Source organism: Pseudophryne corroboree, chromosome 3 (assembly GCF_028390025.1).
Source record: "Pseudophryne corroboree isolate aPseCor3 chromosome 3, aPseCor3.hap2, whole genome shotgun sequence".
NCBI lineage: Eukaryota > Metazoa > Chordata > Amphibia > Anura > Myobatrachidae > Pseudophryne > Pseudophryne corroboree.
In genome coordinates this window covers 9,805,198-9,821,035 of record NC_086446.1, presented here as the reverse complement: position 1 = coordinate 9,821,035, position 15,838 = coordinate 9,805,198, and the positions used below count along the sequence as shown (strand labels likewise).

Below are 15,838 nucleotides of genomic sequence, written 5' to 3'. Positions count from 1 at the left end.
CATCACCCAGAAACGTCCCCCGGTGTTACTGTATAATGTCCCATTCCCAGCAGTCACCTCTCCAGTCACCACCCAGACACGTCCCCCAGTGTTACTGTATAATGTCCCATTCCCAGCAGTCACCTCTCCAGTCATCACCCAGACACGTCCCCCGGTGTTACTGTATAATGTCCCATTCCCAGCAGTCACCTCTCCAGTCATCACCCAGACACGTCCCCCGGTGTTACTGTATAATGTCCCATTCCCAGCAGTCACTTCTCCAGTCATCACCCAGACACGTCCCCTGGTGTTACTGTATAATGTCCCATTCCCAGCAGTCACCTCTCCAGTCATCACCCAGACACGTCCCCTGGTGTTACTGTATAATGTCCCATTCCCAGCAGTCACCTCTCCAGTCATCACCCAGACACGCCCCCTGGTGTTACTGTATAATGTCCCATTCCCAGCAGTCACCTCTCCAGTCATCACCCACACATGTCCAGCAGGAGGCGTCTATTACAAGCAAATGCCATATGCTGCGGATCTCTCATTCAACATCGGGCTGAGGCCAGAAACAGAGTATGTCGCTGCCCCCGAGACCACCGTATACTCTCAATTACTGACAGTCTGCTGGTGCTGTGTGTTCTATGTCACAGGACCCGTTTGAGCGCACGCAGAACATAGCAAAGAGTATAGCACACCCTACTCCCCCTGTATAATGATAACAGGACACTACGGGCTGCTCCTCCTGTATAATAATAATAATAACAGGACACCACAGGCTGCTCCCCCTGTATAACAATAACAACAACAGGACACCACAGGCTGCTCCTCCTGTATAATAATAATAATAACAACAGGACACCACAGGCTGCTCCTCCTGAATGATAATAATAACAGGACACCACAGACTGCTCCTCCTGTATAATAATAATAATAACAGGACACCACAGACCGCTCCCCCTGTATAATTTTAATAACATGACGCCACAGGCTGCTCCCCCTGTATAATAATAATAATAATAATAATAATAATAATAATAATAATAATACCAGGACACAGCAGGTAGCTCCCCCTGTAATAATAATGATACCATAGACTGCTCCTCCTGAATAATAATAATAATAATAATAATAATCATCATAATAGTACACCACAGGCTGCTCCTCCTGTATAATAATAACAACAGGACACCACAGGTTGCTCCTCCTGTATAATAATAATAATAATAATAATAATAACAGGACACCGGAGGCTGCTCCCCCTGTATAATAATAATAAAAGGACACCACAGGCTGCTCCCCCTGTATAATAAAACAAACAGGGCACCACAGGCTGCTCCCCCTGTATATAAATAATAACAGGACACCACAGGCTGCTCCTCCTGTATAATAATAATGACAGGACACCACAGGCTGCTCCACCTGTATAATAATAATGACAGGACACCACAGGCTGCTCCCCCTGTATAATAAGACTCCATTACCTGATCTCGACGGCACTAGTAGGCTGCAGATGTCGATGAATACTCACTTCCTGTGTGTGGAACGCAGAGACCGGAAGTAAGGTGAGACGCACAACCCGGAAGTAAGTGGAACGCGCAGTCCGGAAGTATGGTGGAACGCAGCTGCCAGAAGTAGGGTGTAATTGGCACAGACTGCTTCTTGGTGACTAGCACCTCCCCTCTTACACTCCGGCCACAGCACCGTTCTCTGTAATGTTTCTTACCATACATGTCCTCAGTGCAGGAGGCCGGCGGCCATTTTCTTGTAGGCAAGTCCGGCAGCTGCAGCAGCAATAGGTTTCCTGGCCGTGTAGTGACGTCAGGAGTTGCTGCCATTTTCCCCTGGTCTGAGCTCCGCCTTCCTACTATTATTCCCACAAGGCAGCAGGAGCAGAGAGCAGCCATTGCTGTGTCTGGCAGCAGGTAATGATATTATTATTATTATTCTATAGGCTGAGCAGCTCTGGTGTCAGGTTCTGTACTACAGGGGGAGCAGCCTCTGGTGCCTTGTTATAGTGCAGCTGGAGCAGCCTCTGGTGCTGCATTATCCCTGTACAGGTGGCTGACACTCTAGTGTCCTATTACCGTAATACAGGCGGTCCAGACCCCGCTGTTACCGTAATTCAGGTGGCGCAGACCCAGCCATTACCGTAATACAGATGGCGCAGACCCCGCAGTTACAGGTGACGCAGGCGCTGCCATTACTGTAATACAGGTGGCGCAGGCCCTGCCGTTACCATAATACAGGCGGCGCATATCCCGCCGTTACCGTAACACAGGCGGCGCAGACCCCGCCATTACAGGTGACACAGACGCTGCCGTGACCGTAATACAGGTGGCGCAGAACCCGACATTACCAGCCGTTACCGTAATACAGGTGGCGCAGACCCCGCCGTTACCGTAATTCAGGTGGCGCAGACCCCGCCGTTACCGTAATACAGGTGGCGCAGACCCCGCTGTTACCATAATACAGGTGGCGCAGACCCCCGCTGCGCAGTTACCGTAATACAGGCGGCACAGGCCCCCGCCGTTACCATAATACAGGCGGTGCAGATCCCGCCATTACCGTAATACAGGTGGTGCAGACTCATCGTTACCATAATACAGATGGCGCAGACCCGCCGTTACCGTAATACAGGTGACGGAGATCCCACCCCTGCGATTACCCTAATAAAGGCGGCGCAGATCCCGAGGTTACCGTAATACAGGTGGCGCAGGCCCGCCACCGTAATACAGGTGGCACATACCCGCCGCTACCGTAATACAAGTGAGACAGACCCCGCCGTTACCGTAATACAGGCGGAGCAGACCTCTCCGTTACCGTAATACAGGCGGCACAGACGCTGCCGTTACCGTAATACAGGTGGCGCAGGCCCGCCGTTACCGTAATACAGGTGGCGCAGACCCGCCGTTACCATAATACAGGTAGCGCATACCCGCCATTACCGTAATACAAGTAACACAGACCCCGCCGTTACCGTAATACAGGCGGCACAGGCCCCCGCCATTACCGTAATACAGGCGGTGCAGACCCCGCCGTTACCGTAATACAGGTGGCGCAGACCCCGCTGTTACCGTAGTACCTGTAGCGCAGACCCCCACCGTTACCGTAATACAGGTTGTGCAGACCCCGCCATTACTGTAATACAGGTGGCACAGACCCCGCCGTTACCGTAATACAGGTGGTGCAGACCGGTTGTTACCATAATACAGATGGTGCAGACCCGCCATTACCATAATACAGGTGACGCAGACCCTACCCCCGCCATTACTGTAATACAGGCGGCGAAGACCCCTCCGTTACCGTAATACAGGTGGCGCAGACCCCGCATTTAGAGGTGACGCAGGGCGCTGCCGTTACCATAATACAGGTGGCACAGACCCCGCCATTACCATAATACAGGCGGCGCAGATCCCGCCGTTACCGTAATACAGGCGGCACAGATCCCACCGTTACAGGTGATGCAGATGCTGCCGTAATACAGGTGGATCAGAACCCGACATTGCCAGCCGTTCCCATAATACAGGTGGCGCAGACCTCAACGTTACCGTAATACAGGTGGCACAGACCCTGCCGTTACCGTAATACAGATGGCGCAGATCCACTGTTACCGCAATACAGGTGGCGCAGACCCACCGTTACCGTAATACAGGTGACACAGACCCCCCCCCCCGTTACCATAATACAGGTGAAGCAGATCCCCCCGCCGTTACCATAACACATGTGGCGCAGACCTCACTGTTACCGTAATACAGGTGGCGCAGACCCCGCCGTTATTGTAATACAGGTGAGGTAGATTCCACTGTCACTATAATATGGGTGACTCCTCATTCACAGCTACTCCTCACACTTGTGCCCCACTCTCCCCACAGCACCAGTGACAGGATCCCTCCCAGCCCCACTCTCCCCACTGTGCCAGTGACAGGATCCCTCCCATCCCTACTCTCCCCACAGCACCAGTGAGAGGATCCCTCCCAGCCCCACTCTCCCCACAGCACCAGTGACAGGATCTCCCTCAGCCCCACTCTTCCCACAGCACCAGTGACAGGATCCCTCCCATCCCCACTCTCCCCACAGCACCAGTGACAGGACAACTCCCAGCCCAACTCTCCCCACAGCACCAGTGACTGGATCCCTCCTCACCCCACTCTCCCCACAGCACCAGTGACAGGATCCCTCCCAGCCCCGCTCTCCCCACAGCACCAGTGACAGGACAACTCCCAGCCCCACTCTCCCCACAGCACCAGTGACTGGATCCCTCCTCACCCCACTCTCCCCACAGCACCAGTGACAGGATCCCTCCCAGTCCCGCTCTCCCCACAGCACCAGTGACAGGACAACTCCCAGCCCCACTCTCCCCACAGCACCAGTGACAGGATCCCTCCCAGCACTTCTCTCCCCACAGCACCAGTGACAGGATCCCTCCCAGCACTTCTCTCCCCACAGCACCAGTGACAGGATCCTGCCTCACCCTACTCTCCCCACAGCACCAGTGACAGGATCCCTCCCAGTCCCGCTCTCCCCACAGCACCAGTGACAGGACAACTCCCAGCCCCACTCTCCCCACAGCACCAGTGACAGGATCCCTCCCAGCACTTCTCTCCCCACAGCACCAGTGACAGGATCCCGCCTCACCCCACTCTCCCCACAGCACCAGTGACAGGATCCCTCCCAGTCCCGCTCTCCCCACAGCACCAGTGACAGGATCCCTCCCAGCCCCACTCTCCCCACAGCACCAGTGACAGGATCCCTCCCAGCCCCACTCTCCCCACAGCACCAGTGACAGGATCCCGCCTCACCCCACTCTCCCCACAGCACCAGTGACAGGATCCCTCCCAGTCCCGCTCTCCCCACAGCACCAGTGACAGGACAACTCCCAGCCCCACTCTCCCCACAGCACCAGTGACAGGATCCCTCCCAGCACTTCTCTCCCCACAGCACCAGTGACAGGATCCCTCCCAGCCCCGCTCTCCCCACAGCACCAGTGACAGGACAACTCCAAGCCCCACTCTCCCCACAGCACTAGTGACAGGATCCCTCCCAGCCCCGCTCTCCCCACAGCACCAGTGACAGGACAACTCCCAGCCCCACTCTCCCCACAGCACCAGTGACTGGATCCCTCCTCACCCCACTCTCCCCACAGCACCAGTAACAGGATCCCTCCCAGTCCCGCTCTCCCCACAGCACCAGTGACAGTACAACTCCCAGCCCCACTCTCCCCACAGCACCAGTGACAGGATCCCTCCCAGCACTTCTCTCCCCACAGCACCAGTGACAGGATCCCTCCCAGCACTTCTCTCCCCACAGCACCAGTGACAGGATCCCTCCCAGCCCCACTCTCCCCACAGCACCAGTAACAGGACAACTCCCAGCCCCACTCTCCCCACAGCACCAGTGACTGGATCCCTCCTCACCCCACTCTCCCCACAGCACCAGTGACAGGATCCCTCCCAGTCCCGCTCTCCCCACAGCACCAGTGACAGGACAACTCCCAGCCCCACTCTCCCCACAGCACCAGTGACAGGATCCCTCCCAGCACTTCTCTCCCCACAGCACCAGTGACAGGATCCCTCCCAGCACTTCTCTCCCCACAGCACCAGTGACAGGATCCCTCCCAGCCCCACTCTCCCCACAGCACCAGTGACAGGATCCCTCCCAGCACTTCTCTCCCCACAGCACCAGTGACAGGATCCCGCCTCACCCCACTCTCCCCACAGCACCAGTGACAGGATCCCTCCCAGCCCCGCTCTCCCCACAGCACCAGTGACAGGACAACTCCCAGCCCCACTCTCCCCACAGCACCAGTGACAGGATCCCTCCCAGCCCCACTCTCCCCACAGCACCAGTGACAGGATCCCTCCCAGCACTTCTCTCCCCACAGCACCAGTGACAGGATCCTGCCTCACCCCACTCTCCCCACAGCACCAGTGACAGGATCCCTCCCAGTCCCGCTCTCCCCACAGCACCAGTGACAGGATCCCTCCCAGCCCCACTCTCCCCACTGTGCCAGTGACAGGATCCCTCCCATCCCCACTCTCCCCACAGCACCAGTGACAGGATCCCTCCCATCCCCACTCTCCCCACAGCACCAGTGACAGGATCCCTCCCAGCCCCACTCTCCCCACAGCACCAGTGACAGGATCTCCCTCAGCCCCACTCTCCCCACAGCACCAGTGACAGGATCCCTCCCATCCCCACTCTCCCCACAGCACCAGTGACAGGATCCCTCCCAGTTTCGCTCTCCCCACAGCACCAGTGACAGGACAACTCCCAGCCCCACTCTCCCCACAGCACCAGTGACAGGATCCCTCCCAGCACTTCTCTCCCCACAGCACCAGTGACAGGATCCCGCCTCACCCCACTCTCCCCACAGCACCAGTGACAGGATCCCTCCCAGTCCCGCTCTCCCCACAGCACCAGTGACAGGATCCCTCCCAGCCCCACTCTCCCCACTGTGCCAGTAACAGGATCCCTCCCATCCCCACTCTCCCCACAGCACCAGTGACAGGATCCCTCCCATCCCCACTCTCCCCACAGCACCAGTGACAGGATCCCTCCCAGCCCCACTCTCCCCACAGCACCAGTGACAGGATCTCCCTCAGCCCCACTCTTCCCACAGCACCAGTGACAGGATCCCTCCCAGCCCGCTCTCCCCACAGCACCAGTGACAGGATCCCTCCCAGCCCCACTCTCCCCACAGCACCAGTGACAGGATCTCCCTCAGCCCCACTCTTCCCACAGCACCAGTGACAGGATCCCTCCCAGCCCCGCTCTCCCCACAGCACCAGTGACAGGACAACTCCCAGCCCCACTCTTCCCACAGCACCAGTGACAGGATCCCTCCCAGCCCCACTCTCCCCACAGCACCAGTGACAGGATCCCTCCCAGCCCCGCTCTCCCCACAGCACCAGTGACAGGACAACTCCCAGCCCCACTCTCCCCACAGCACCAGTGACTGGATCCCTCCTCACCCCACTCTCCCCACAGCACCAGTGACAGGATCCCTCCCAGTCCCGCTCTCCCCACAGCACCAGTGACAGGACAACTCCCAGTCCCACTCTCCCACAGCACCAGTGACAGGATCCCTCCCAGCACTTCTCTCCCCACAGCACCAGTGACAGGATCCCGCCTCACCCCACTCTCCCCACTTCACCAAGGATAGGATCCCTCCAGCCCCACTCTCCCCACAGCACCAGTGACAGGATCCCGCCTCACCCCACTCTCCCCACTTCACCAGGGACAGGATCCCTCCAGCCCCACTCTCCCCACAGCACCAGTGACAGGATCCCTCCCAGCACCATTCTTCCCACGGCACCAGTGACAGGATTCCTCCCAGCCCCACTCTCCCCACAGCACCAGGAACAGAATCTCTCCCAGCCCCTCCCGGCACCACTCTTCCCACAGCACCAGTGACTGGATCCCTCCCATCCCCACTCTCCCCACAGCACCAGTGACAGGATCCCTCCCAGCCCCACTCTCCCCACAGCACCAGTGACAGGATCTCCCTCAGCCCCACTCTTCCCACAGCACCAGTGACAGGATCCCTCCCAGCCCGCTCTCCCCACAGCACCAGTGACAGGACAACTCCCAGCCCCACTCTCCCCACAGCACCAGTGACAGGATCCCTCCCAGCCCCGCTCTCCCCACAGCACCAGTGACAGGACAACTCCCAGCCCCACTCTCCCCACAGCACCAGTGACTGGATCCCTCCTCACCCCACTCCCCACAGCACCAGTGACAGGATCCCTCCCAGTCCCGCTCTCCCCACAGCACCAGTGACAGGACAACTCCCAGCCCCACTCTCACCACAGCACCAGTGACAGGATCCCTCCCAGCACTTCTCTCCCCACAGCACCAGTGACAGGATCTCTCCCAGCCCCACTCTCCCCACAGCACCAGTGACAGGACAACTCCCAGCCCAACTCTCCCCACAGCACCAGTGACTGGATCCCTCCTCACCCCACTCTCCCCACAGCACCAGTGACAGGATCCCTCCCAGCCCCGCTCTCCCCACAGCACCAGTGACAGGACAACTCCCAGCCCCACTCTCCCCACAGCACCAGTGACTGGATCCCTCCTCACCCCACTCTCCCCACAGCACCAGTGACAGGATCCCTCCCAGTCCCGCTCTCCCCACAGCACCAGTGACAGGACAACTCCCAGCCCCACTCTCCCCACAGCACCAGTGACAGGATCCCTCCCAGCCCCACTCTCCCCACTGTGCCAGTGACAGGATCCCTCCCATCCCCACTCTCCCCACAGCACCAGTGACAGGATCCCTCCCAGCCCCACTCTCCCCACAGCACCAGTGACAGGATCTCCCTCAGCCCCACTCTTCCCACAGCACCAGTGACAGGATCCCTCCCAGCCCCGCTCTCCCCACAGTACCAGTGACAGGACAACTCCCAGCCCCACTCTCCCCACAGCACCAGTGACAGGATCCCTCCCAGCCCCACTCTCCCCACAGCACCAGTGACAGGATCCCTCCCAGCCCCACTCTCCCCACAGCACCAGTGACAGGATCTCCCTCAGCCCCACTCTCCCCACAGCACCAGTGACAGGATCCCTCCCATCCCCACTCTCCCCACAGCACCAGTGACAGGATCCCTCCCAGTTTCGCTCTCCCCACAGCACCAGTGACAGGACAACTCCCAGCCCCACTCTCCCCACAGCACCAGTGACAGGATCCCTCCCAGCACTTCTCTCCCCACAGCACCAGTGACAGGATCCCGCCTCACCCCACTCTCCCCACAGCACCAGTGACAGGATCCCTCCCAGTCCCGCTCTCCCCACAGCACCAGTGACAGGATCCCTCCCAGCCCCACTCTCCCCACTGTGCCAGTAACAGGATCCCTCCCATCCCCACTCTCCCCACAGCACCAGTGACAGGACAACTCCCATCCCCACTCTCCCCACAGCACCAGTGACAGGATCCCTCCCAGCCCCACTCTCCCCACAGCACCAGTGACAGGATCTCCCTCAGCCCCACTCTTCCCACAGCACCAGTGACAGGATCCCTCCCAGCCCGCTCTCCCCACAGCACCAGTGACAGGATCCCTCCCAGCCCCACTCTCCCCACAGCACCAGTGACAGGATCTCCCTCAGCCCCACTCTTCCCACAGCACCAGTGACAGGATCCCTCCCAGCCCCGCTCTCCCCACAGCACCAGTGACAGGACAACTCCCAGCCCCACTCTTCCCACAGCACCAGTGACAGGATCCCTCCCAGCCCCACTCTCCCCACAGCACCAGTGACAGGATCCCTCCCAGCACTTCTCTCCCCACAGCACCAGTGACAGGATCCCGCCTCACCCCACTCTCCCCACTTCACCAAGGACAGGATCCCTCCAGCCCCACTCTCCCCACAGCACCAGTGACAGGATCCCGCCTCACCCCACTCTCCCCACTTCACCAGGGACAGGATCCCTCCAGCCCCACTCTCCCCACAGCACCAGTGACAGGATCCCTCCCAGCACCATTCTTCCCACGGCACCAGTGACAGGATTCCTCCCAGCCCCACTCTCCCCACAGCACCAGGAACAGAATCTCTTCCAGCCCCTCCCGGCACCACTCTTCCCACAGCACCAGTGACAGGATCCCTCCCATCCCCACTCTCCCCACAGCACCAGTGACAGGATCCCTCCCAGCCCCACTCTCCCCACAGCACCAGTGACAGGATCTCCCTCAGCCCCACTCTTCCCACAGCACCAGTGACAGGATCCCTCCCAGCCCGCTCTCCCCACAGCACCAGTGACAGGACAACTCCCAGCCCCACTCTCCCCACAGCACCAGTGACAGGATCCCTCCCAGCCCCGCTCTCCCCACAGCACCAGTGACAGGACAACTCCCAGCCCCACTCTCCCCACAGCACCAGTGACTGGATCCCTCCTCACCCCACTCTCCCCACAGCACCAGTGACAGGATCCCTCCCAGTCCCGCTCTCCCCACAGCACCAGTGACAGGACAACTCCCAGCCCCACTCTCCCCACAGCACCAGTGACAGGATCCCTCCCAGCCCCACTCTCCCCACTGTGCCAGTGACAGGATCCCTCCCATCCCCACTCTCCCCACAGCACCAGTGACAGGATCCCTCCCAGCCCCACTCTCCCCACAGCACCAGTGACAGGATCTCCCTCAGCCCCACTCTTCCCACAGCACCAGTGACAGGATCCCTCCCAGCCCCGCTCTCCCCACAGCACCAGTGACAGGACAACTCCCAGTCCCGCTCTCCCCACAGCACCAGTGACAGGACAACTCCCAGCCCCACTTTCCCCACAGCACCAGTGACAGGATCCCTCCCAGCACTTCTCTCCCCACAGCACCAGTGACAGGATCCCTCCCAGCACTTCTCTCCCCACAGCACCAGTGACAGGATCCCTCCCAGCCCCACTCTCCCCACAGCACCAGTGACAGGATCCCTCCCAGCACTTCTCTCCCCACAGCACCAGTGACAGGATCCCGCCTCACCCCACTCTCCCCACAGCACCAGTGACAGGATCCCTCCCAGCCCCGCTCTCCCCACAGCACCAGTGACAGGACAACTCCCAGCCCCACTCTCCCCACAGCACCAGTGACAGGATCCCTCCCATCCCCACTCTCCCCACAGCACCAGTGACAGGATCCCTCCCAGCCCCACTCTCCCCACAGCACCAGTGACAGGATCTCCCTCAGCCCCACTCTCCCCACAGCACCAGTGACAGGATCCCTCCCATTCCCACTCTCCCCACAGCACCAGTGACAGGATCCCTCCCAGTTTCGCTCTCCCCACAGCACCAGTGACAGGACAACTCCCAGCCCCACTCTCCCCACAGCACCAGTGACAGGATCCCTCCCAGCACTTCTCTCCCCACAGCACCAGTGACAGGATCCCGCCTCACCCCACTCTCCCCACAGCACCAGTGACAGGATCCCTCCCAGTCCCGCTCTCCCCACAGCACCAGTGACAGGATCCCTCCCAGCCCCACTCTCCCCACTGTGCCAGTAACAGGATCCCTCCCATCCCCACTCTCCCCACAGCACCAGTGACAGGATCCCTCCCAGCCCCACTCTCCCCACAGCACCAGTGACAGGATCTCCCTCAGCCCCACTCTTCCCACAGCACCAGTGACAGGATCCCTCCCAGCCCGCTCTCCCCACAGCACCAGTGACAGGATCCCTCCCAGCCCCACTCTCCCCACAGCACCAGTGACAGGATCTCCCTCAGCCCCACTCTTCCCACAGCACCAGTGACAGGATCCCTCCCAGCCCCGCTCTCCCCACAGCACCAGTGACAGGACAACTCCCAGCCCCACTCTTCCCACAGCACCAGTGACAGGATCCCTCCCAGCCCCACTCTCCCCACAGCACCAGTGACAGGATCCCTCCCAGCCCCGCTCTCCCCACAGCACCAGTGACAGGACAACTCCCAGCCCCACTCTCCCCACAGCACCAGTGACTGGATCCCTCCTCACCCAACTCTCCCCACAGCACCAGTGACAGGATCCCTCCCAGTCCCGCTCTCCCCACAGCACCAGTGACAGGACAACTCCCAGTCCCACTCTCCCACAGCACCAGTGACAGGATCCCTCCCAGCACTTCTCTCCCCACAGCACCAGTGACAGGATCCCGCCTCACCCCACTCTCCCCACTTCACCAAGGATAGGATCCCTCCAGCCCCACTCTCCCCACAGCACCAGTGACAGGATCCCGCCTCACCCCACTCTCCCCACTTCACCAGGGACAGGATCCCTCCAGCCCCACTCTCCCCACAGCACCAGTGACAGGATCCCTCCCAGCACCATTCTTCCCACGGCACCAGTGACAGGATTCCTCCCAGCCCCACTCTCCCCACAGCACCAGGAACAGAATCTCTCCCAGCCCCTCCCGGCACCACTCTTCCCACAGCACCAGTGACAGGATCCCTCCCATCCCCACTCTCCCCACAGCACCAGTGACAGGATCCCTCCCAGCCCCACTCTCCCCACAGCACCAGTGACAGGATCTCCCTCAGCCCCACTCTTCCCACAGCACCAGTGACAGGATCCCTCCCAGCCCGCTCTCCCCACAGCACCAGTGACAGGACAACTCCCAGCCCCACTCTCCCCACAGCACCAGTGACTGGATCCCTCCTCACCCCACTCCCCACAGCACCAGTGACAGGATCCCTCCCAGTCCCGCTCTCCCCACAGCACCAGTGACAGGACAACTCCCAGCCCCACTCTCACCACAGCACCAGTGACAGGATCCCTCCCAGCACTTCTCTCCCCACAGCACCAGTGACAGGATCTCTCCCAGCCCCACTCTCCCCACAGCACCAGTGACAGGACAACTCACAGCCCAACTCTCCCCACAGCACCAGTGACTGGATCCCTCCTCACCCCACTCTCCCCACAGCACCAGTGACAGGATCCCTCCCAGCCCCGCTCTCCCCACAGCACCAGTGACAGGACAACTCCCAGCCCCACTCTCCCCACAGCACCAGTGACTGGATCCCTCCTCACCCCACTCTCCCCACAGCACCAGTGACAGGATCCCTCCCAGTCCCGCTCTCCCCACAGCACCAGTGACAGGACAACTCCCAGCCCCACTCTCCCCACAGCACCAGTGACAGGATCCCTCCCAGCCCCACTCTCCCCACTGTGCCAGTGACAGGATCCCTCCCATCCCCACTCTCCCCACAGCACCAGTGACAGGATCCCTCCCAGCCCCACTCTCCCCACAGCACCAGTGACAGGATCTCCCTCAGCCCCACTCTTCCCACAGCACCAGTGACAGGATCCCTCCCAGCCCCGCTCTCCCCACAGTACCAGTGACAGGACAACTCCCAGCCCCACTCTCCCCACAGCACCAGTGACAGGATCCCTCCCAGCCCCACTCTCCCCACAGCACCAGTGACAGGATCCCTCCCAGCCCCACTCTCCCCACAGCACCAGTGACAGGATCTCCCTCAGCCCCACTCTCCCCACAGCACCAGTGACAGGATCCCTCCCATCCCCACTCTCCCCACAGCACCAGTGACAGGATCCCTCCCAGTTTCGCTCTCCCCACAGCACCAGTGACAGGACAACTCCCAGCCCCACTCTCCCCACAGCACCAGTGACAGGATCCCTCCCAGCACTTCTCTCCCCACAGCACCAGTGACAGGATCCCGCCTCACCCCACTCTCCCCACAGCACCAGTGACAGGATCCCTCCCAGTCCCGCTCTCCCCACAGCACCAGTGACAGGATCCCTCCCAGCCCCACTCTCCCCACTGTGCCAGTAACAGGATCCCTCCCATCCCCACTCTCCCCACAGCACCAGTGACAGGACAACTCCCATCCCCACTCTCCCCACAGCACCAGTGACAGGATCCCTCCCAGCCCCACTCTCCCCACAGCACCAGTGACAGGATCTCCCTCAGCCCCACTCTTCCCACAGCACCAGTGACAGGATCCCTCCCAGCCCGCTCTCCCCACAGCACCAGTGACAGGATCCCTCCCAGCCCCACTCTCCCCACAGCACCAGTGACAGGATCTCCCTCAGCCCCACTCTTCCCACAGCACCAGTGACAGGATCCCTCCCAGCCCCGCTCTCCCCACAGCACCAGTGACAGGACAACTCCCAGCCCCACTCTTCCCACAGCACCAGTGACAGGATCCCTCCCAGCCCCACTCTCCCCACAGCACCAGTGACAGGATCCCTCCCAGCACTTCTCTCCCCACAGCACCAGTGACAGGATCCCGCCTCACCCCACTCTCCCCACTTCACCAAGGACAGGATCCCTCCAGCCCCACTCTCCCCACAGCACCAGTGACAGGATCCCGCCTCACCCCACTCCACCAGGGACAGGATCCCTCCAGCCCCACTCTCCCCACAGCACCAGTGACAGGATCCCTCCCAGCACCATTCTTCCCACGGCACCAGTGACAGGATTCCTCCCAGCCCCACTCTCCCCACAGCACCAGGAACAGAATCTCTCCCAGCCCCTCCCGGCACCACTCTTCCCACAGCACCAGTGACAGGATCCCTCCCATCCCCACTCTCCCCACAGCACCAGTGACAGGATCCCTCCCAGCCCCACTCTCCCCACAGCACCAGTGACAGGATCTCCCTCAGCCCCACTCTTCCCACAGCACCAGTGACAGGATCCCTCCCAGCCCGCTCTCCCCACAGCACCAGTGACAGGACAACTCCCAGCCCCACTCTCCCCACAGCACCAGTGACAGGATCCCTCCCAGCCCCGCTCTCCCCACAGCACCAGTGACAGGACAACTCCCAGCCCCACTCTCCCCACAGCACCAGTGACTGGATCCCTCCTCACCCCACTCTCCCCACAGCACCAGTGACAGGATCCCTCCCAGTCCCGCTCTCCCCACAGCACCAGTGACAGGACAACTCCCAGCCCCACTCTCCCCACAGCACCAGTGACAGGATCCCTCCCAGCCCCACTCTCCCCACTGTGCCAGTGACAGGATCCCTCCCATCCCCACTCTCCCCACAGCACCAGTGACAGGATCCCTCCCAGCCCCACTCTCCCCACAGCACCAGTGACAGGATCTCCCTCAGCCCCACTCTTCCCACAGCACCAGTGACAGGATCCCTCCCAGCCCCGCTCTCCCCACAGCACCAGTGACAGGACAACTCCCAGTCCCGCTCTCCCCACAGCACCAGTGACAGGACAACTCCCAGCCCCACTCTCCCCACAGCACCAGTGACAGGATCCCTCCCAGCACTTCTCTCCCCACAGCACCAGTGACAGGATCCCTCCCAGCACTTCTCTCCCCACAGCACCAGTGACAGGATCCCTCCCAGCCCCACTCTCCCCACAGCACCAGTGACAGGATCCCTCCCAGCACTTCTCTCCCCACAGCACCAGTGACAGGATCCCGCCTCACCCCACTCTCCCCACAGCACCAGTGACAGGATCCCTCCCAGCCCCGCTCTCCCCACAGCACCAGTGACAGGACAACTCCCAGCCCCACTCTCCCCACAGCACCAGTGACAGGATCCCTCCCATCCCCACTCTCCCCACAGCACCAGTGACAGGATCCCTCCCAGCCCCACTCTCCCCACAGCACCAGTGACAGGATCTCCCTCAGCCCCACTCTCCCCACAGCACCAGTGACAGGATCCCTCCCATTCCCACTCTCCCCACAGCACCAGTGACAGGATCCCTCCCAGTTTCGCTCTCCCCACAGCACCAGTGACAGGACAACTCCCAGCCCCACTCTCCCCACAGCACCAGTGACAGGATCCCTCCCAGCACTTCTCTCCCCACAGCACCAGTGACAGGATCCCGCCTCACCCCACTCTCCCCACAGCACCAGTGACAGGATCCCTCCCAGTCCCGCTCTCCCCACAGCACCAGTGACAGGATCCCTCCCAGCCCCACTCTCCCCACTGTGCCAGTAACAGGATCCCTCCCATCCCCACTCTCCCCACAGCACCAGTGACAGGATCCCTCCCAGCCCCACTCTCCCCACAGCACCAGTGACAGGATCTCCCTCAGCCCCACTCTTCCCACAGCACCAGTGACAGGATCCCTCCCAGCCCGCTCTCCCCACAGCACCAGTGACAGGATCCCTCCCAGCCCCACTCTCCCCACAGCACCAGTGACAGGATCTCCCTCAGCCCCACTCTTCCCACAGCACCAGTGACAGGATCCCTCCCAGCCCCGCTCTCCCCACAGCACCAGTGACAGGACAACTCCCAGCCCCACTCTTCCCACAGCACCAGTGACAGGATCCCTCCCAGCCCCACTCTCCCCACAGCACCAGTGACAGGATCCCTCCCAGCCCCGCTCTCCCCACAGCACCAGTGACAGGACAACTCCCAGCCCCACTCTCCCCACAGCACCAGTGACTGGATCCCTCCTCACCCAACTCTCCCCACAGC

The 15,838-nt window shown here is 61.0% G+C and overlaps 1 protein-coding gene across 2 annotated transcripts in view; it reads left to right on the top strand.

Annotated features, from left to right (window-relative positions):
• Positions 1-1,824: 1,824 nt before the first annotated feature.
• Positions 1,825-15,838, top strand: part of LOC135056988 (oocyte zinc finger protein XlCOF22-like) — a 52,123-nt gene continuing 38,109 nt past the window's right edge. For both annotated transcript variants that reach the window (XM_063962819.1, XM_063962818.1), the window contains exon 1: positions 1,825-1,907. The gene's annotated coding sequence lies outside the window, so the exon portion shown is untranslated. The remainder of the gene's footprint in view (positions 1,908-15,838) is intronic.